The sequence below is a fragment of the Bombus vancouverensis genome, chromosome 10 (assembly GCF_051014615.1).
Source record: "Bombus vancouverensis nearcticus chromosome 10, iyBomVanc1_principal, whole genome shotgun sequence".
In the NCBI taxonomy this organism is placed as follows: domain Eukaryota; kingdom Metazoa; phylum Arthropoda; class Insecta; order Hymenoptera; family Apidae; genus Bombus; species Bombus vancouverensis.
In genome coordinates, this window is record NC_134920.1 from 116,495 (window position 1) to 136,840 (window position 20,346).

Sequence of the window (20,346 nt, forward strand, 5' to 3'; positions counted from 1 at the left end):
GGTGAGAGCGCGTTGCGGTGCGGCGTCGCCGCGTCGCCGCGCCGTCACGTAGGTCGGTTGGTAGGGTAGAAGGAGACAGGCGAATGTATAGAGAGAGCACGCACGTACAGGTCGCGAACAGGAAAGGAACGAAGCCACCGCGATAAGACTGAAAGCATACGAGATAGATCTCGGTTGAGAGGGGCGGAGGGCGTCAGAGGAGGGTCACGAAAGAGAGCCAATGAGCTCGACGACGTGGCGCCAGTCGTCGAGTCGCCGTGTTAGTAAGAGTACTTGCTCTCTGATCGTGACTCGCTGCATCCTCGTTCGGAAAGGGTCGTGTCCTGACTCTGTCAATAGGGGTTGGAGACCCGTGGCAAATTCTTCGATTTTTCATCCATCCGATACTCGATCGATTCGTCACAATTTATCGATTTCGTGCTTACCGACGCGGTAACGTCACTGCTACCGTGTGTTATCGTTTCACTCGCGTTTTCTATCCGCGCCTTTTCGTTTTTCTTTTTCCCATCGATACGATACGTAGGCTGAATCGACGACGGCCGAGATCAAGGTCGTCCGGACCCGAACTCGACGACAGTGGCTATGTGCAGCTATTACGCTCGAACGAACCGTTGATCGTCGATGATCGACCGTGAGAATCATCGATAAAGAAACTGTTTGGTGGCTATGTGACGGGTATGAGGCTGTAAGAAAGCCTTTCCATTGGAAGATAATGTGAGATCGATTCGTTTTAGAGTCGTTCGACGATCAAATAATGGTGACGGTGGTCGCAATGCGACGAAAAGGGCATCGTAAAATAGGTAATGAAAACGATTGCCCGAAGATCTTGGCACTTTTCGCAGTGTGAACGAAACTGCATAGAACGTTACGAAATTCGTAAACGAAAGATTTGAATTTTTGTGTATTTAACCAACGAGTATATGCCCGTTTGATACTTTGAAGATTTTTTTTACGAGAAAGGGGAGAAAAAACGAAGGGATCGACGCTTTGTTGTTGCAAGACGATCGATATTTTTGCGAATTATACGGTGTCATTTGAAATAGTTGGGAAATTAATAACGAAAAGTGAAAATTATTGATATCGATATCGTGAATATCGAAGTAATATCGTTCCTTAAAACGTTCTTTCTTCGTTCGTTCTTAAAACACGCGTACGACTCTATCGTTGATAACGATCGATAAATAAAATTAATCGAATTGAAAATGAAATTTTTTACAGTCAAGCGAACGCTCGATCGGGTTGAGGAAGTGGAAAGGCAGAAATTATATTAACCGATTCAGCATCGAATATCTTTTAGACTGTGAGAAGAAGATCTCTCTTGTCAATTATCGATAATAGAAGTACATTTTTTTTATCTCTCTTACTTTCCTACATCGAATAATCGGACGCATTTTTTTTGTGGAGGTGGAGGAGGAGGAGGAGGGCGCTTACAATCCAGGCGCGATAACCGAGCTTCAACGTGCCAAAGCTGAGTGAAAGGGAGAGAGAGAGAGAGAGGAAGAGAAGTCTGATTATTAAAATCAACCTATCGACTGCCGCTTCGTTCAACGTGAAAGATCTGGTTAAGCAAAAAGTGAGAGGAAAGCAAAGGCAAAGGGACTCGGTCAGTGTCGTCGGTACTCTTTTCCATTATGTAGCCACGATCTTCAAAAGGGTTAGAGACCTGCGGAACAGGGAAACTCGGTCAATGATATCGATGTCCGCGCGCGTCCGACAGCCAGCATGTTTAAAAAAGGTGGTTTATCGATGGTAATAAATCACGCAACTTGGCACCAATGCTACGAACCTCGAAGCTTTCAACGGATAACTAGCGATGGTATCAAGTTCGTTATATACTCGGAGATCTCTGTTTAAGGCTGTAGTTTAGACTGTTATCCAGATTTCTTGTTACATTTGCTACTTTTGCTACTACTTTGCTACTTTTGTTCGGAATTGTCGCATCTTTCGCCCTCGAGCGATTTTCGAGCTACGTATATACAAAATTCAGCATCTACGTATAAATCGGAATGAAATGTAAAACTCGCTAACGCTCGCTTTGTAGCGTTCGAATTCGTTTTTGGAAAATAAATTTCTCGCTGTCGTATGAAAATACATACGACTAAACGAGTAAAGATACGAAACTTTGTATATTCGAGCGCAATTAAATAGTAATAAAATAGTAAATGCTGTAATACTTAGAAGGACGTACAAATACTTTTCGTAGCCGTTGCAACAGTTGGTGGCTACAGTTACGCTGGCCAAGTATTGGAATTCGTTGTAGCTCTTAATGAGGATGAACCGAGAAATTATTATAATTATGCGAACGGAATACTGGCCGTGGTAAGGTGTTGACAGAGTAATTCCGACTCTGTTTCTGGAAATACGGATTCGAGGCGCGGGAATTCGAATCTGGTTATCGGTCGACCTTCTCTTTCTTTCTAATTAAATAATGAAATTTCGGAAACGATCCTCGAATCGGATCGATTCGACATCTCTGAACAATGTATTCGTTTATCCGTTTGCCCTCTGCTCGGTATTTTGTACGCTCTTACAAAAAGTATTTACATTCTACGACATCGATACGAAGATAATATCTTGACTGGCTGATTTTAGTAAACGAGACGAAGCAAAGAAGAAACTAGAATTCAGAAATTAACAAACGTTCTTTTTCCTTTGCAAATGGTAAATCTACGATCTTCTTAGCGTAAATCGGTGGTTAAGTTGGTATTGTTCGTCGTTGAACATAGTAATCGTTTGTAACGTATCTAATACAGCGATCGATTTGAAAGAGGCAAAGAACGTAACAGAGCTACGGGGGAAGCTACGGTATCGACGTATTATCGGAAGGTTGCAGTGTGCAAAGTTTTCGCACACGACGAAAGTGTACGACGTGCTTTCTACGATTTTCTGTCGTTACTGTGGCTTTGGTAGGAAAATGACGCTGTACACGTTAATATCTCGCGTATAATAAGACGGACGTTTTTTACCGGATCGGATTAAAGGTGAACATTTCGAGTAGAAGAAAGGTGCTGTTTCGAGCAATTACGAGATCGTGGAAACGGAAACGGAAACTGTGCATCGGTAAAGATGGCGGGAAAACTATTTAAAGGGGGAAATTAAAGAGGAAAGGGAAGAGAGAGTGGAAAGATGTTGTGCTTGGACATAAAGCTGGTGTCTCGTTTGCGAGGAGTCTCGTTGACGAGCGGCTCGTCGACGAACGTGTCGGCAGTCTCGTTGCCGGTGAGCTCGACCTCGTCGACGACCGTCGGCATAGAGAAGGAGAATTTCTCGAGCAAGCGAAGCAAAGGGGGAAGGGAGAGTTGCGCTGGAAATGGGAATTCGGTGACGGAAAGCGACGGCGACGAAGAGACGTTGCCTGCTTCTCGGACGATCCAGAGGAACAGGTCGAGATCGGTTTGCGTGCCTGCCTTGTCGTCTGCTGCTCGTTGCGCGCATCTTCACCGACGATCCAGCCATCATGCGTACGTTTCTTTAAACATGGTCTATTATCGTTGTGTCGGAAAACGGCTGAGCGATATGCGAGTTTGCGATACGATATAGCAGTTATAACGCGTGTCGTATAGTAACGCGCGCTATTTTATATATTCGATATATTGGGTTTGCCGCTACGAGGCGTTCGAAGTAACCGGTTCGATGAAAACACGCATGAAAACACGCATGAAAACACGCATGAAAACACGCATGAAAACACGAAGAACGATTGGAAAGCGGAAAAACGCGAGGCGAAAATCTCGTTGCGGATAAATTCTCGTTGGAAACTTCCTTCGCTGCTCTGCTAACCATTTATCATCGCTTGCGATTCTACGCATCGCTATTGCATCGAATGAGACGGCGACGCGTATCGCTCGTATCGCTATACGAGTACGAACGTAATTCGCGCTGTGTCGAAGGTCATTGCTAGAATCGAGGTATATATATACCATATCGTACGCTATGGCTAAGATCGTACACAGAGTTTAGGTCTAAAACTCCTAAAATACCCGCGAGAAGATACGAGGACAAACGGCAAAAGGCTGAAAAATTGTCCACTCCGGATACTATAGTTTATCCTTTGAATTTTCCTTACCTTTTCGGACCTAATAATTTCTCCGAGTTACCTGTTTCCATATTTTTAATCGTTTGTTCTTTTAGAGATACGCGTCAACGACGATCGTATCGACGCGTAAACGCGACAAAGTCGGACGGATACGCAAAATTGGACGGATGTATTGGATAGAGCAGTGTTTAGGGGCTGGTTGTAGTTTGCTACTGGTTCGACGATCGTCAACCGATCGCGGTTATACGCTTTGGTAATCGATGAACCTTGCTATAGAGATTCACTCGCCACTCTGAATTCGACTAGAAACAAGAGCAACGACACTATTAGAGAAACTATTATTCGATGGTTCGGATATCGTGGAAAGTTTTAACGAGCACCGGCAAATCGTACAGCAGAATTATTTGGATAACTCGGGTGAAAAATAATTGCGACCGAGTGTCTGCCGTAAAGAAAGAATTTCATCGGGAAACGTGTGGTTCGTTTCTTAGGGGCCTCGTTAACCCAGATTTTTTGCTGGGAAAGAAGCAATAAACACGGGCAGGAAGCTGGGCAAAAGAGACCGCGACCGTTTCTTCGTTTCGTCGTGGCCGCGTAGAACGTTAAACGCGTATTGTAATATCGTAGAATAGCTTTGATTGGAGATCGGCTGAAATTAGAAAACACCGTGTACGTCGTCTTTCGTGGTTTGTTTACATCCAAGAGCGCCTAGTAACAGCGACACGAGAAAGGATAAGCAGCGTCAAAACAGTGGTACGGTTTCATATTTCAAGGAGTGGCAATCGAGAGGCCAGAGTATGTGAGCCGAAAAGTGTGTATGTGTGTGAGAGGACGAGAGCAAGAGCGAGCACGACCGGGCAGGAGTGTATTGGCGAAGATCAGAGCTAATTGAGTCGTCGAAGAGTAGAGTCGTTAGAGGTTTCGAGTCGTCGAAGAGTAGAGTCGTGAGAATTGATAGAGTTGTTAGAGAGAGAGAGTGTGTGTGTTAGATTCGTTGTGACGAGAGTGATCAAATAACTGTAAAGTTATTTGATATAGATACGAGTATTGCATTTAGTTTCCGTTAAATAAATATCGTTCTCTGTCCAATTTATATTTGTATATTCAATTTAATATTAATAAATTGTAAGTAATCGGAAAAAAAATTTTCTATCCTTATTTTTCGATATTACAGTATGATATTTTCAGATGCAGCACGGATGCCATTTCGAGGCGGGGTGTCCTCTCCAGGCGATATTACGGCAGCGTGGAAATGGTGAGTTTGGAAAGCAGCGCGGTGGTCATTTGTATGGAGAGTGGGCGATTGAAAATCGACTTGATATAGATGTGCGCGCCGAGAGAATTTGGCAGTAACGCGTAATACGCGAGACATGGTACGCGAGACTATTTTTAAAATAGTTTTTCGTGCACGCGTTCCGAAAGGAAGAAAGGCGCGCGCAACGATAGCGCCGAGAAAGGGGACGGTCTATCTGTTTCTCGTCTCCTTTTCCTTTTTCCGTGTGTCGTCGGAGGAGATTCGCACGGTCTCGCTAACCTTAGTCTCTCGATATGGTGCGTTTCAGCTGCCACAAATGGAGCAAGACGGGTCCGACAATGGACGAAGATTTCGAGTGGAGAACGGTGATTCGCCGGGCGAGAAAGAAGAAGTAAGAGATCGGTAATTATACGAATCCGTTTGCTTTTTAACTGGTTCTCTCAACTTGATAAAATTCCTTCTTCTTTGTTACGGCGGCATGTTAGTTTCAACGACGTACAAAATACTCGTTAACGCGTTGGAAATATTCGAAGAACGAGCAAACTCGTAAATATCCAGAAACCGGATATGCCATATTGAAACCGGATATTGTTTAATTTTCATTTTTTATCGAGAAGCGAGTACCATCCATCCATCCGCGTACCATGGACGACTGATCGTCGTGGTGCTTTTCAACGAACCATATATAAGTTATCGTTAACGAATTGAGATAAGATCGGTGGGAGTACCGGCTTCGCAGATAATTCGATAAAACGATGCTGGAATGCGTTTACTTTGATTATTCGTGGACGATGCGCGACAAAGGTATTCGTCGCTGTAACTGACTATGTAAATGGTTTCTAAAAGGCACTTGTTTATTAGCGATCCTAATTCGTTCGATGTAATGCGATGTAATTCTGTACAGTTAGATAATTAATTAGTAAGGTAGAAATTAGGCATGAAACACGCGATATTCCTGCTTTCCGCTTTCCACTTGCGCCGCTTCTTTCCCCTCGTTTAACAGAAAATTTGATTACGTCCGTGGCGAAACTGATTTTGCACGTGTGCAGATGTTCGGATCACCGAATACGCCGATATTGGAAAATCCAGAGTACCAAACGCGCTGGTACTTCAAATACTTTCTCGGAAAACATGAGTAAAGAACATGCTGTTATGTTATACGAGTCTTTTAGAGTATCAGTGTACGTATATTCGATATACATGTACAGGATAAGAGGAACGACGGATGAACAATATCCTATTCAAGCGTTTTTCAAGCAATATCCTATTCTTTTATTTTGGATTTAGCTCGATCCGTTCTCGTCCGACAGTCTTTTACGTTTATTATCGTAAAAAATTCGTTATCCGTATAATTTCTTACTTTACTTACTTACTTACTTACTTATACGTATATCGAAAATATTTGTCACTCGATGAAAAATTGGTTTACAGTGCATCAAAATTACGTTGCCGCGGACCAAGAAAGGAATCCCTTGTTTCTATCGGTGGTGACGAGCGAAGTCAGCGATCAAAGCGTGCCGCATTACAGAGTTATTTTATGGAGAAAAACTGTGAGTATCCGCCTGTACCTCTACGTACCTCTACGACAACTACTGCAACTTGTCAGATACTTTTCTATTCGAAATGAACGATGATTTGATCGAAACTAATGAAAAAATAAAACGTAAACGTAAATATCGGCGATAAGACGATAAAAGTAAATTATAGAAAATAAGAAAGACTAAATTTACCGCGGAGCTGACCGTTTCCAACATCGTACTTTGACGAACCATATGTTTTTCGTGTACCGGGTTTCGCGTACAGCTGATCGCGTTTCGTCGTTTTAAAGATTATTCGATGGACGAGTAACGAACGAATCGCGGAATAAATTGACGATCCCTGTGTGCAATTATCTTGGACAGAAATCGAAAGCGATAAAAAGTTAGGCGTCGGTACGCTTGCTACGAATGAATTTCTAAAAGCAGATTTCTACGTGAAAAATGCCAACGCACTTGCACGCTATACCCATGTATAGTTATATATAGAAGAAGTATCGGCACATAGCCTTATCTCGCAACGAAGGATACCGTTATCTACTTATCGCGTTCTCCGCGTTTCATTTTCATAGAACGAAACGCACGAAAGTCTACCGCTAAATGCTAGAGAATCGAACGTTCTTGCGAATCTCTCGAGAATCGATTGATTAGTAGGTGAACGGTAGAACGAACCGTTTTATCACTAAACAGTGTCGATACTGTGACTTTTTATAGCCACACTTTTTCTTCGGATGTTATTACGTATTAAAAGACACTATGTAAGAGAAAGGCGAGGCAAAAAAAAGTTTACAGCGATCGATGAATGAAAGAGTAACGAATTTAGGGCGCACAGAAGATATCGCTGCCATACTCTGCGAACAAAACGATGACGATCAGGCAGATCTTGAGGTACGGACTTGCTTACTGCTCGTTGATTGCTAATTTTCTTCGGTTAAATTAAAATTAAGTCAAGTTGAAGTAACTAATTGGTAAAATTTCAGCAATTTCTTTGGTCTTGAGAAACTCGATAAGGCTCCGCGCGAGGTTTTCAAAAGGTAAGTGGCCAATCCTGCGATTAACTTAATAAGAAACAGCTTTTCCGTCTTTATTTCTACAAGTGTGTGTGTGTGTGGGAAAACGGCAGAAACCGTACGAAATTGCGAGAAACTGTAGGAAATCGTAAGAAGGAGACGGTGGAGTTGAACTTTTGGAAATTTTTGCATCGCAGGATCTGCTGTTGCTGGAAGAGCAAGAGGGTTCCGTCAACTTCAAGTTTGGCGTGATATACGCGAAGAAAGGGCAAACGACCGACGACGAAATGCTATCCAACGGTAAGCGGAGGAAAAGTTTCGATTGAAATTTAACCAAGACGAATCGACCAACCCTTGAAACTTGGACGACTATGCGGAAGAACGGCGGTCGCTTTCGCTTAAAGCGTACGTTCCACCTATTACGACCGTTTTAACCGTTTCGATCGTTTCAAGCATTTTAACCGTCGTACGAAAAAGTAGCTTCTCGCGAGTCTATAGCACTGTTACGCGAGCAATTTTTCACCGCCTTGTATCCGTTTCATAGCGAGTTTCAAGTTTTAGAAAAATACAATTCCAACGTTGATTCGTAATTCGTCTCGATACGCGATCTGTTCGCTCGGTTTACAGAGAAGGGTAGTCCAGATTTTGACAAGTTCCTGGAAATTGTGGGCGAGAGGATAGAACTGAAGAATTGGGACAAGTATCGAGATGGTTTAGACGTAAAAGGTACCGTTCTTATTTCCGTTTCTATGTAGTTAGTAGGTGGTAGTTATGGTTTGAACATATGGTCGACGGTAAGGTAAACGCTAGTTTTTCATGTTCGTTTGTCGTCGTTGTTATTTTTTCTTCGTGTTGTATTTTTTTCGAGTTTCTTCTTCAAAGTGCGAACTCTCTCTGAACGTTTGCAGGCGACATGACTCGCAACGAGAGTTATTATACGGTGTACGCGGGACACGAAGTGATGTACCATGTGAGTACGATGCTTCCCTATTCGAAGGACAACCCGCAACAATTGGAGAGAAAGCGACACATCGGTAACGATATCGTTAACATCATTTACACGGATGACTCGAACGCCATAGACACTTTCAACCCAAACTGCATCAAAAGTCAATTTACCCGTAAGTCGATACGCCATTTATCTACATTTTTTCGATCTAGGCTGAGTTTCTAATATCATTTTTAATCGATCGGTAAGATAAGGAGGAAAGAACAAAGTAAGATAAAAATATAAATACGTCTATCCGTGTAGGCAAGAGCTGCGATCTTTTCGGATATAACCGATATAACCGCGATATAACCGAATCGTGTGGAGAAATGTTTCGAACGAGAGCGAAACGATTGGTTTCGAGGTCGAGGGAGACGTTAGTCGACGTAATTGTCATTTTGACGAGCTAATGCCTGGTCGCAGCTCCTAAGAATCCCGTAATATAACGACGGTTACATAACGATATACCGTAGACGATACCATTTTTACCGTAAATAACCTGACCCACCGACCGGCCGGCTGCAAAGTCGCAGACCTGTTTGTCGGTTCTGCTACAACGGGCGATGCGCGGCGCAAATTTGCAGCTGGTGGTCGACGAGTTCGCACCTTTGCGAACAATGTGTCGGCCCATTCTCGCAAATACACGCCACTTTTGCGGAGAAAACTCTTTCTTCCAACGTCTTCTTTCACCATCTTCTTGTATATTTTCCTAAGGATAAACAAGATCGTTAATTCGACGTTCACGCGATACATTTACAAATACAGACGTGTTTGCCGTGGTATCGGCCGAAGAAAACGGCAAAGGATGGCGCGTGGCCATTTACTGCGACGAAAACGTTCCTCTGTTTGGCCCGAGCCTTCCATGCCCGCCTGTGTTCGAGGACCCGTACACCCTGCGAGAATTTCTTCTCGTCAAGTTAATAAACGGCGAGAAAGCCACGTTCAACACGCCAACGTTCGCTCAAAAAAGGGAAAGGACCCTGGACGCTCTTCTTCGGGATATGTATCAAGAACACTCGCAGGAGAGCAAGAGCAACGTAAGTCTAATCGATCAATCATATTTATATGCATTTCCTCTCGCTTTTAGATCCTTCTTTGATAAAGTTGCTCTTAGTTCCGACAGTATTATCGGCACCTGTGTACTCGTTGTTATCCAGTATCGAACATCTCTGTATTTATACGTGCTTGCGGTATTATTCGTTGTTATTAATAAAACACGGTTTTTCTGTTATTTGTTCGAGTAATGCGTTTCGATTCGTTCGTTATCGCATCTATAATATTCTTCGTGTTGAAAATTCGTCAGACGACCTGTAGCTAGAAAGCCAAATTAGGGAAATCCGAATTAGAAGGCATGTAAGAAATACTAGAATACTTTGGATAAAATGCTGAAAGATTCGGTCCAGCTGCCTTTAATTAGTACGCTGTTTGTAATTGCAATCGCGAGTATTTATCAGGAGTATTTATCGCGAATTCGTTCGTCTACGCGGATAAAACTACTCGAAATACAATATTTACACAAGCTTCGACGCGTTTTCTTGTACGTAGGCGTTATTCGACCAAAGCTATCGCACGATAACGAGTACGTAAAAGATGATACAACGTGAATTCTGGCTTCAAGCGTCTCTTTTAATAGCGCGTTGCCGTTTTTTGCGTTGCGACATTTCGTCGACGACGTCTCGAACAACGCGCTATCGGAGAACGCGATCGGAGCAGGGACAAGCGATAAAATGATCGTGAAAACGGTAAATTGCCACTTTTCTCCGCCTTTGCACGAATTTCCGAACCGCCCGCGTCGCCTGGCGAGCAACGAAAACTGTACTAGCTGTATGTATTAACTGTTGGCGGCACACTCTCCCCGTAGAAAGGAAAATCGATGAAATTTTCGCAGAGTATGTTAAACCGACGAGCATTGTCGGATGTCGTGGAGGCTCCAGGTCGACGTCGCGAGGAGACCCGTGCCGTGGAGATGGTGCGCGTCGGACAGGCCCTGAAACTCGAAGCGATCGTCAGAGGTTTGGCGCCAACTTCCTTGGCCACTGCTGGTCCTTTGAAGCCTAGACCGTGGGAGCCGAGGTGTATCTATCCGGATTTCCCGCACGAAGTCGTATGCGGCGACGTTTGGCTGGATAACAAGCTGATCTTGGCTACCGAGAATGGAACTTTTCTGATCGAAGGTGAATCGAGCATTATCAAAACCTTATTTTACCATTACAGGGAATATTTTCGAAAATACGTCTTCTCTTACAAATTGTGCGAAACTGTACAATCAGAAAATTGATTTATTTATTAAGCGAAAACCTCGTTAGCATAAAGGAAGAAAGGAAAGAAAGAAAGAAGATGACGCGTGTATGAAATAACAATATGAAATATATGAAATAATAAAATATATAAAAGGAGAGCACGCTTTCCTTCGTCGAGGACAGAGAAAACCGATGCTCTCTCTCTCTCTCTCTCTCTGTTCCTAACTACGAAATTACAAAACGCAAGAACCTTCCAATGCATTTTCTGTTTCAGACAGTTTATCGCACAGACTGATCTTCGACGAGTCCGTGCAAATTAAACAGCTAGACGTGGTCGAGCAACACGGAATATTGTTGTTTCGAGCCGGTGATAAAGGCAAAGATAGCAACGTGTACGTTTTTCGTCTAAGAGAATTCGAGAATAGCACGACGAGTAGGTCTGCCGAAATTGCAAACGATCGTGAAGACGATCAAGAGTGCGAAGACAATGGCGACGAGGACGATGCGGACGACGACGGCGACGAAAGCGAAGAAAACGATTGCGACAATTTCACGCGAGCCACTACAAAATTTAAGCCCTTGATTCGTCGTACTCGTGTTCGTGTTCGTCCCTTGGCTGTTAGAGGACGAGCGCATATAAAGGAAAGAAGACTACCTAGAACTCGGGGCTGCCATTTATACACCGTTACTATGCCTGGTGGCTCTCATTTGCGCATGGTATGTACCGAACAAGAGAAAAGGAAAAAGGAGAGAGAAAAAGAATAGACGACAGTGGCTTTTCCAATTTTTCCCAAGAATTGAAATTGTCGAGTGGAGAGAGTTGATCGTTTCGTACGAGCAACTTTTATATACATTTTTCCTCTTATTTCGATTTATCGTTTTAACCGAACGTACGCAGTACGTAGCGCGTATGTTTATAAAATAGACTGTATTTGGACAATCGACTCGAGACGACGAAAAACGTTGCTGTCAAGGAAAGGTCAGTGGCGGCTTAATTTTTCGAGTTGTTGACAATTTACGTAATTTCTCGAGTAAAAACCGCTGTACAGATGTAACTCGCGTGGATCGGCTGACGCAAAGCAATCGTGTTTGTAACGTGTAAACAGACGCGAAAAACGATCGTTGCTTCGCGTTGCTGAAATATTTAAAGAAATTATTTTCGAATTAGCGCTTATACTTGAATCGATTCTTCTTATGTAATTTTGCTTATTTAAGCTTTGTTTGCACATGGAAGCTACATCCGCTACACTGCTGCGTATATTTATATCCGATAAATATATCCGATATATATTGATTAAAAGCTCGATAATTTACGATCTTGCTGTCGAAGCTTTGGCTGTTCGTATAAAGATGAGTTTTTCTTTGTTTTTTAACGTAATACGCGTATTGGGATCGCAAACGCTTGAAAATCGCTTGGAACACGATTCGAAGCTGAAAATATCTGGATCGTATGGCGAGTAGTAAGTCGCGAAAGTTTAAATGTGTTTCGTAGGCGAGTGTTTTCCATTGCTTTTGTCGAAACAGCGTATCATCGGACTCGGAATTGTCGTAAAAATACTAAAAGATTCCAGACTCCGATCGAATTCGAATCGTCTGCCAATTTATCTGATATATATATATATATATATATATGTCGGAGATGAAATGAAAACCGGAGCCTTCCCTATGCAATTTTGAGGAAGCCTTTTAATGCTTTAGCCCAGATCTTATCATAACTGTAATTAAGTAATTGTCATCTGTAATTGTTTGACATTTGTGAAAAGCGAAAGTGGGTTCGAGGTGACAACTGGTCGCTGAACGTAGCCACGGTCACGGGATAAACGTTTTGCCTGACGAAGGTGTGGATCGGTTGTATTGTTCTCCCTAGAAATCACATAGAATTGTACTTTAGAGATGTCGATATAATGGGACACACGTTGTATGAGGAATCAATCTCCAGACAGAAACTGCCTAGCAACGGCGTTTGGATCTTTCTCGATGTTTCCAAGGAGTATATAACAAACTTCTGACAGATATTGCCTAGCAACAACGATTGGAACCTTCTCGATGTTTCCAGCGAGAATATAACAAACAAATGCAGTCGGATTACGAAAAAGATTTGAATCAGAGAGGCATTCGTGTGATCGCCTTGGAAAGTGATACATCGAGTAATTTTTCCGAGTGATTCGGCAAACGTATTTTTTTTGTGTCATAAAATTGTTTAAAGTTTTCCCGTTGACCGTGGATTCGTTTGAACCCCGGATCATTGTTTATAGCGTAAATTAAATTCAATATTTGTAAATTTATCAATCGTTAATTTTCATTATTCGTTAAATTAGTAAATCGTAAGATATATTATTCGTTTCTTTTATTGTTCGATAAAACTTATTATTCTTTAATCTAATTAATAATTTAATTTATCATTTGTTAATCAATCATATCATTTATAAAAATTCATTATTCATAATATTTGTAAAACCTTGTTTATTCGTGTAAATATATTCTCTGTTTTGTAAAACAATGGCTAATTCAAACGAAGAATCGTTACGCGCCTTAAATCCTAATGTTAACCCGACATATATATATATATTCTATCAGGATTCCAAGATTTTCGGATCGCGTCGCTAAACATAGTATAGTATAGTATAGGTGCGTGTACGATGTATCAATGGCGATGGCATCGAGACCCTAGAATCTACCGGACCGAGTAAAAAGCAAATTTATCTAATCTTCCATTTGTCTAATAATTACTTGAACTACTCGTACGATAGTTATGTATATTTTTGTTAGTAGTAGTTTTGTTCGAGTAAATTATAAATATAGGAATTATAAATATAGGAAATATAGGAATAAATATAGGACGATAATAGAGAAATTCAGATTACCTTGGTAATTCGGATATCGTTTTTTATTTTATTTAGTGCGTAGCGGTCGGCCGACGTTTGATAGTTTTCCAATGGAAACATAGCGCCGCGTGGACCGCATGGTGTTCCGCTACGGACACAGACACCGTGGAAGGATTTTTGCATTTGAAGGAGTTGAACGCCAGCGAATCTCCGACGTTGGTAACGATAGTAGAAAATACAGATTCGAACAACGAATGGACGCTTTGCTGCGGTGTCCGACATCATTTTGAATTGATCTCAGCTTCTGGAAGCACGAGAATTCTTCACATCGAGGGAACACCGAAACCACACGTGGTGGCTGCTTTGGATCTCTGCGAAGACGAAGAACCCGAATTGTTACTCTGCTACAACAGTACGTATTTATATATGTATATAGTATAGAGGTTGGAGCAAACGCACCGCTATACGTTAAACCGATCGAACGTATCAAAGTCGTAAAGTAAAGTAAAAAACGTAAAGGTTCTTTGGCCTGTTGTACTTACTGTAGTATACTGGACGAAAGAGCGACGTAATACGAAAGTACAGTTGAAAATTGTAAACAGCCGAATAAAGGTGAAAAATGTAAATTTAAAGGTAGACAAAATTTAAAGATAGAAGGTCGTCGTTCGATTTCAACGATACGTCGTGCCTACGTATATCGATCTAGCTAAAAGTCGAATAAGAAGCGAAATGGGAAACCGAAGAATTTAATAAATATAATAAACGGTAGAATTATGGTTAAACGGAGGAAGAATTGGTGGCAGCGATGCAACAACGACGTGGTCGATCGATACTCGCTTACCTGCCTTTCTTACCGCAGATACGTGTCACTTTCAAAAACTCTTAGAAGAGAATACCGTAGCAACGGAATTCGATTTCAACTGGAATTCCGTTCCTGCGGCAATAGGTAACGTATCTTTGCATCTTTACGTTTCGTCGTTCTTTATTTTTCGATAATCCTTCGTGTCCCGATACAAACTTTCAGCCTGTGCCTTTCCCTACGTGATCGCCTTTACCAACGACACCATGGAGATACGATTGATAATCAATGGAAATTTGGTGCACACGATCGCCATGCCAAACCTGAATCTAATCACTTCGAAGCAAGACATCTTCTTCGCCACAACGGCTCCGGAATTTCTGCCTGGAAAATGCGAAAGAATTCGCCTGGACTCGAAACCCATGGACAAGGAAGAACCGGTTTCCAGTCCGCCTCCTTTCCCCCAATCTTCTACGTCTCGATCCAATCAGCAAAGTACGTGTCCGTCTTCTCCAAACCGATCGTCATTTTCTACTTATTCTACTTATTCTACATTTATCCTAATAGGATAATTTATTTTATTTATTTATTTATTTATTTATCTATTTATTTATTTAGAACGATATGTATACGGTATATATATATATAAAATACGCTTGCAGCGATAAACACGTTTACGCGCCAACACTGTGCCATTGCAATGCCAACAACTTGCTAAATCGAAAAGTCTAGAAAACCATGACGTACTATATCTGGCGTTATAGTATAGTATAGTAGCTAACGTTGATACGAGTAGGAAATCGATATAATCGAGAATAATTATCTTTTGCTTTCCATAGACAGTCAGGGCGACTGGAAGCCGATAAGAATCTACCAAATACCGTTGCAAACGTTATCGAGAAGTAGCTTGTCAACGTGCTCGCAACGACGCTGTGCCAGCCCTGCCGAGCCAGAAATCATCTCGGCGCCGCCGACCAGCGACAAGAGTTTCCTCAGCGTTGAGCCTCACAGAGCGTTGAGCAGATCGTGTAGCAGCAGTCCAACGCCATCGCCGACCAACGTGCTTCCGCCTCGACTCAGAAAATAGGCTGGATCGCTAGCGATCGCTAGCGACACTCGCTCCTTATTAAGTTAATCCCGTAACCTTTTCCATATCTAACCGATGAAAAATGCGCCATTTTCTTTTTAACGCGTTTCTTAATCGTTTCTTAGCTGTATAACGATAGATGTTTTTCCAATACTCTACGTCTTACGTTCTTGCTGCGTTTAGTAACTTACGTTTAAGTTACGATAAAGCGTAAAACGCAAGATAGGAAAAGCACGTGTCTTCGTAAATACGAAAATGTGATTTCTATTAGTACAAAAAGTTACATGGTTGATCGAGCGTGCCTGCTATTTATTAATAACGTCGTTGGTAATAATCGTCGTTGATTGGTTGCGAGTGCATGAGCGCCGACGGGTGAAACAAAATTTCCTTTAAACTCGAGCTTCGCGCACAACGTATAAACGACCTTCCTTCCGACAGATCGCAACTGCGATCACCTGAAGCTCGTGCCTCGATCCAATTGTAAAAGCGACAACGGATCGTGCACGATTCGGTGCGTTTCATCTGTAGCTAGAATTTACTGCCGTTGCAAAGAGCAATCGAGATAAAATACACGTACGCGCGCCGTTTCTTTCTCTTCTTTTACAATTAGACCGTTTAATTAACAGTTTTACAATTTTTATGCGAACCTGACTTTGTCCGCGTTAGCGTTTATTCGAACGTTGATCGAACCCAGATCAAATTTATGTTTCTATCGCGTTGGAAAAATGTTAGAGAAAGAGTTGGAAAAGTATCGGACGGCGGATATTTATGCATTTGTGAGAGATTTAGAATCGCGGAGATACGCAGCATGGGTAGGAGTGAGCGACAGGCAGAAATATTACAAATGCCAAAAGTAAATGCAAGTTAGAACGTGCCATCTTTGTTTTTCCTCGTTTCGCCTAAAATATCTAGTCGTATATATTATAATTATAGACGTATATACAGTATAATTTCCAAACAGTCTATACGATATGATTGCGACGTATCTTGAGAAATGAAAAAATGCCGGATAGCTTGTTTCGATCAAGGAGAGAGCGATACGACGCTTGTTGTAATTTAGCCACGTTCCTACAAAATTCACGCTTCGCGAGATACGTACAAGCACACACAAGCGTCCATCGATTCGATTCAACGTACGGAGAACGAAACGTACGTAAGTGTAGGAATTACTCTACAAACTGGTTTCTATATCATAAACGTAAACAACGAAAAAATATGTTTTTTAAATAAATCTATACGAACGTATTTGTTTTAACGACGTAGTATCCGAGGAAATAATTACACAGAGTGTCCCGTTTCAAGTTTCGCAGACTATAGCTATATTTGTCGTTATTCGTCAAACTATAGAAGCACAAAGCTTATCGGCTGTTTCAGTTTCTACGAAATTACGTCTACGACGCGATTTCGTTCGCTGCTCGTGAAAGAAGCGTTGATCTTGATAAGTTCTTGTCGCAAATACGAAAAATCACTCTATGCCTATATAATAATAATAATAATACTAATAATAATAACAATAACAATAGCAATGATAATAATAGGTAGAAGAATGTTTAGTACGAGACAAGGCACCGGATAAAAAGATGCCCCGATAGTACTAGCACGATGGTAATAAATAATAAATAATAACTAATAAATAATAAATAAAAGTAGAAACTGAAAAGAGAATGATACGAAATTTTACGTATAGTTAGATCTGATCGTAAAAAGTACGTGTAAAGGACTCGTGTAAATCGGTATATATGATAAATAGTACGTACAGTGTATTTTGACGGGTATTATATCCCGTAACATACAACAAGTTTGATTATTCTGTTAATGTTAGAACGTTAAAGCGTTATCTTAACGACAAAGTCGAAGAGTCTGCATAAATATCCGCAGTCCACGTGTTACTTTTATTCCTTTCTCGTCTTATTCGTATTTACTCGGCTTTAAATTTCGATCAAGGGTTATTTAAAAGCTGAACTCTTTACGGAGAACTGGAAAAATCAAAATGATATACGCGATCTAATTTAGCCGCTTTACGAGAATTATTTTACCGACTTATCAACTCGAGCGAACGAACGATAAAGAGCAAAGGATTCTCGTCGCTTTCAAAGGTTTTCCAAGGTCTACGCGCGAGTTGTACCAAGTTTTACGATTACTTTTACGCAATTCGTAGATAACTTATACGTCGATGGTCTCGTTCGATGGTTGTCGTGACGAATTACCTCTGCCGATAATTACAACAGGTACGATAGGAGCCACGGTTAATACGTAAAAGGATAATTAAAGAAAATGTACGCCGTTAAATCGCCTAGCGATTTCTATATGTATGTATTTACCGCAAATAAAAGGAAGATGATAACCTATTAAACGTTCATATTTAAACAGGAATTTGCTAATTATGCGATCCGATCGAACAACTTTTCTTCTGTAAGTAATTTTTCATTCGGACGGTATATGTATATTTGTCGTACAGTCGACCGACTGTCGAATCGAAGATGGACTCGTCGAATTATTATTATTGCAAACCGTATTGCCGACTGCATATTTATCTGGTTCAGCCTACGCTATGTTTATTTATTTATACGATATTAAAAATGATTATCGCGTTGATAAGTTTAAGATTAAGCTAGGTTGGCCTATGTGCGTCAAATGTACATAATCTGTCGTAACATAAAAATGTATTCGATGAATTTGATCCAAGCTTTTTACTACTTTACTCATATTTCTCTGTCGCTAACGTAATACGTCAGAGTCAGAGGAGGACAAAGTAAGGCCGAGCCCTTATAATCGTAGTATTATATGTACACGTACATTGTATCGTGTTTAACGCGTTTTAACACAGTTAAAATTCATTTCCTCGGAGACGTATCTTAACATCCTCTCTTTTTTTTTTATGACACTCTTCTTTTTCATCCTTGTGACGTAATTGGATTTGATTATAGAGCAATTTTAATGTTTTAATGTTTAATCTTTTAATGTTTCGAATGTTTTCAAATGTAATATTCCAATATAGATATAGATATATACACGCACAATTGGTACATTAACAGTGTTTGGTTACGCATCGCACCGATCCGTGGAAAGGACCTGGTTTTATTATTATTGCCGCGTTACAAGTGGTACTCGTATTGCTGAGCGCGATGCCGGGCGCATCGTAAAACTGCTACAGACCTCGAGGAATCTTTCTCGGACCGTACTCCAGCGGAGGGAGTTTCTTCGACGGCGAGGACAGTCTTCGTCTACCCTCGTTAACGGACGATCATCGCTCGGAAGCAGTTGATCGTTGCTATCAAACACGCGTTCTAGCCACGGAAAGCTGTCTGTAATCATCTTATCGTATACGCCTATTTTCTACCTTTCGTCTACAGCGCTTCTAAACTTGCTAACTGGACGCCTGTTTCTGACAGTGTGCGCGGAATCTTGTCGCAACGGAAAACGTCCTTTTGCTCCAGTCTGTCTCGTATCGACCACCGACCACCGACCACCGACCAGCTGACGCCGATACATCACAACGCATATTGAAAATTTATTCAAATCCACGCACTCGCGTATTTCATCGTCCATCTCCGCTTAAAAAATGTAAAGGTGAATTTTTTTACATTTGCTCAGACGATTAACTCCTTCAAAAAACTATATTACATTGTATTCTGTATCGTTAGTTTTTTTCCATATACGTATAAATAATCTTCTTCGCGAAAACCACTGAAAATAATCTGAAAATGTTATTCTCACGAAACTTTTCTCTTAGTAAATTCGTCGATGAATTTGTCGAATCTTTCCGTTCTCTCCGATCTCAATGTATTTTTTTCATATGCTGTAAAACTCGACATTTTTCTATTACAATCAATTTTCTGTTTTCTATTGTGTCTATTACGATCAGTTGAATATTCGCATGTAAGAAAATGTTCTCTTCGATAATTTTATTTTTTCGATTTAGCACCAGTTTCTTCTCGATTCTCGTATTTTTATAAAATGATTTCTAATCGTCAATTTCACCGATTGCACAACGATTGTTTACATAAACAAAACCAACAAAATTGTACATATACGAAAAGATACGTAGTTCAAGGTAAATGTTGAACTTTCATCTATACATATTTTATAAAGAATTGCTGAAAGTCTGAAAAATCCGCTCTCGTAAATCTATAAAATTTCAAATACTCTTCAAATACTTTCGCAACCCTGCCTAGATTAATTTATTTCCTTTTTCTCTTTCCTAATATTTATACACCTTTCGTGCTTCGGTTATAATCGCTTAAAGGAAAACGATCGGTTCGATATGATCGTGACGAGTGGAAAGGGCTGGCTCACGTTTCCTGAAACGCGTTTAAACGGGTTCAAATCAAACGCATTCCGCGACTTTTTTGCCACACCGCACCGTCGAGAATTATAGATGCCAATCGCTGTCAAGCGGAGCTAAAGGAAAATGCTTTGGCGACCCCGGTCAGTCTCGAGCGTTGAACTATGATCATTTACGTTTACCTGACTTATATGCCACTATCAGCCGAGTCTTATAATAATAATTGTCCGCGTTCTTTCCTCTAATTTATCTGACATTAACGTACAAAGAATAAATTCCCGTCTTA

The 20,346-nt window shown here is 41.1% G+C and overlaps 1 pseudogene; it reads left to right on the forward strand.

Moving 5' to 3' along the window:
- The first annotated feature begins 813 nt into the window (after nucleotides 1-813).
- LOC143303222 (GTPase-activating Rap/Ran-GAP domain-like protein 3) lies at nucleotides 814-18,142 on the forward strand (annotated as a pseudogene).
- The last annotated feature ends 2,204 nt before the right edge of the window (nucleotides 18,143-20,346 follow it).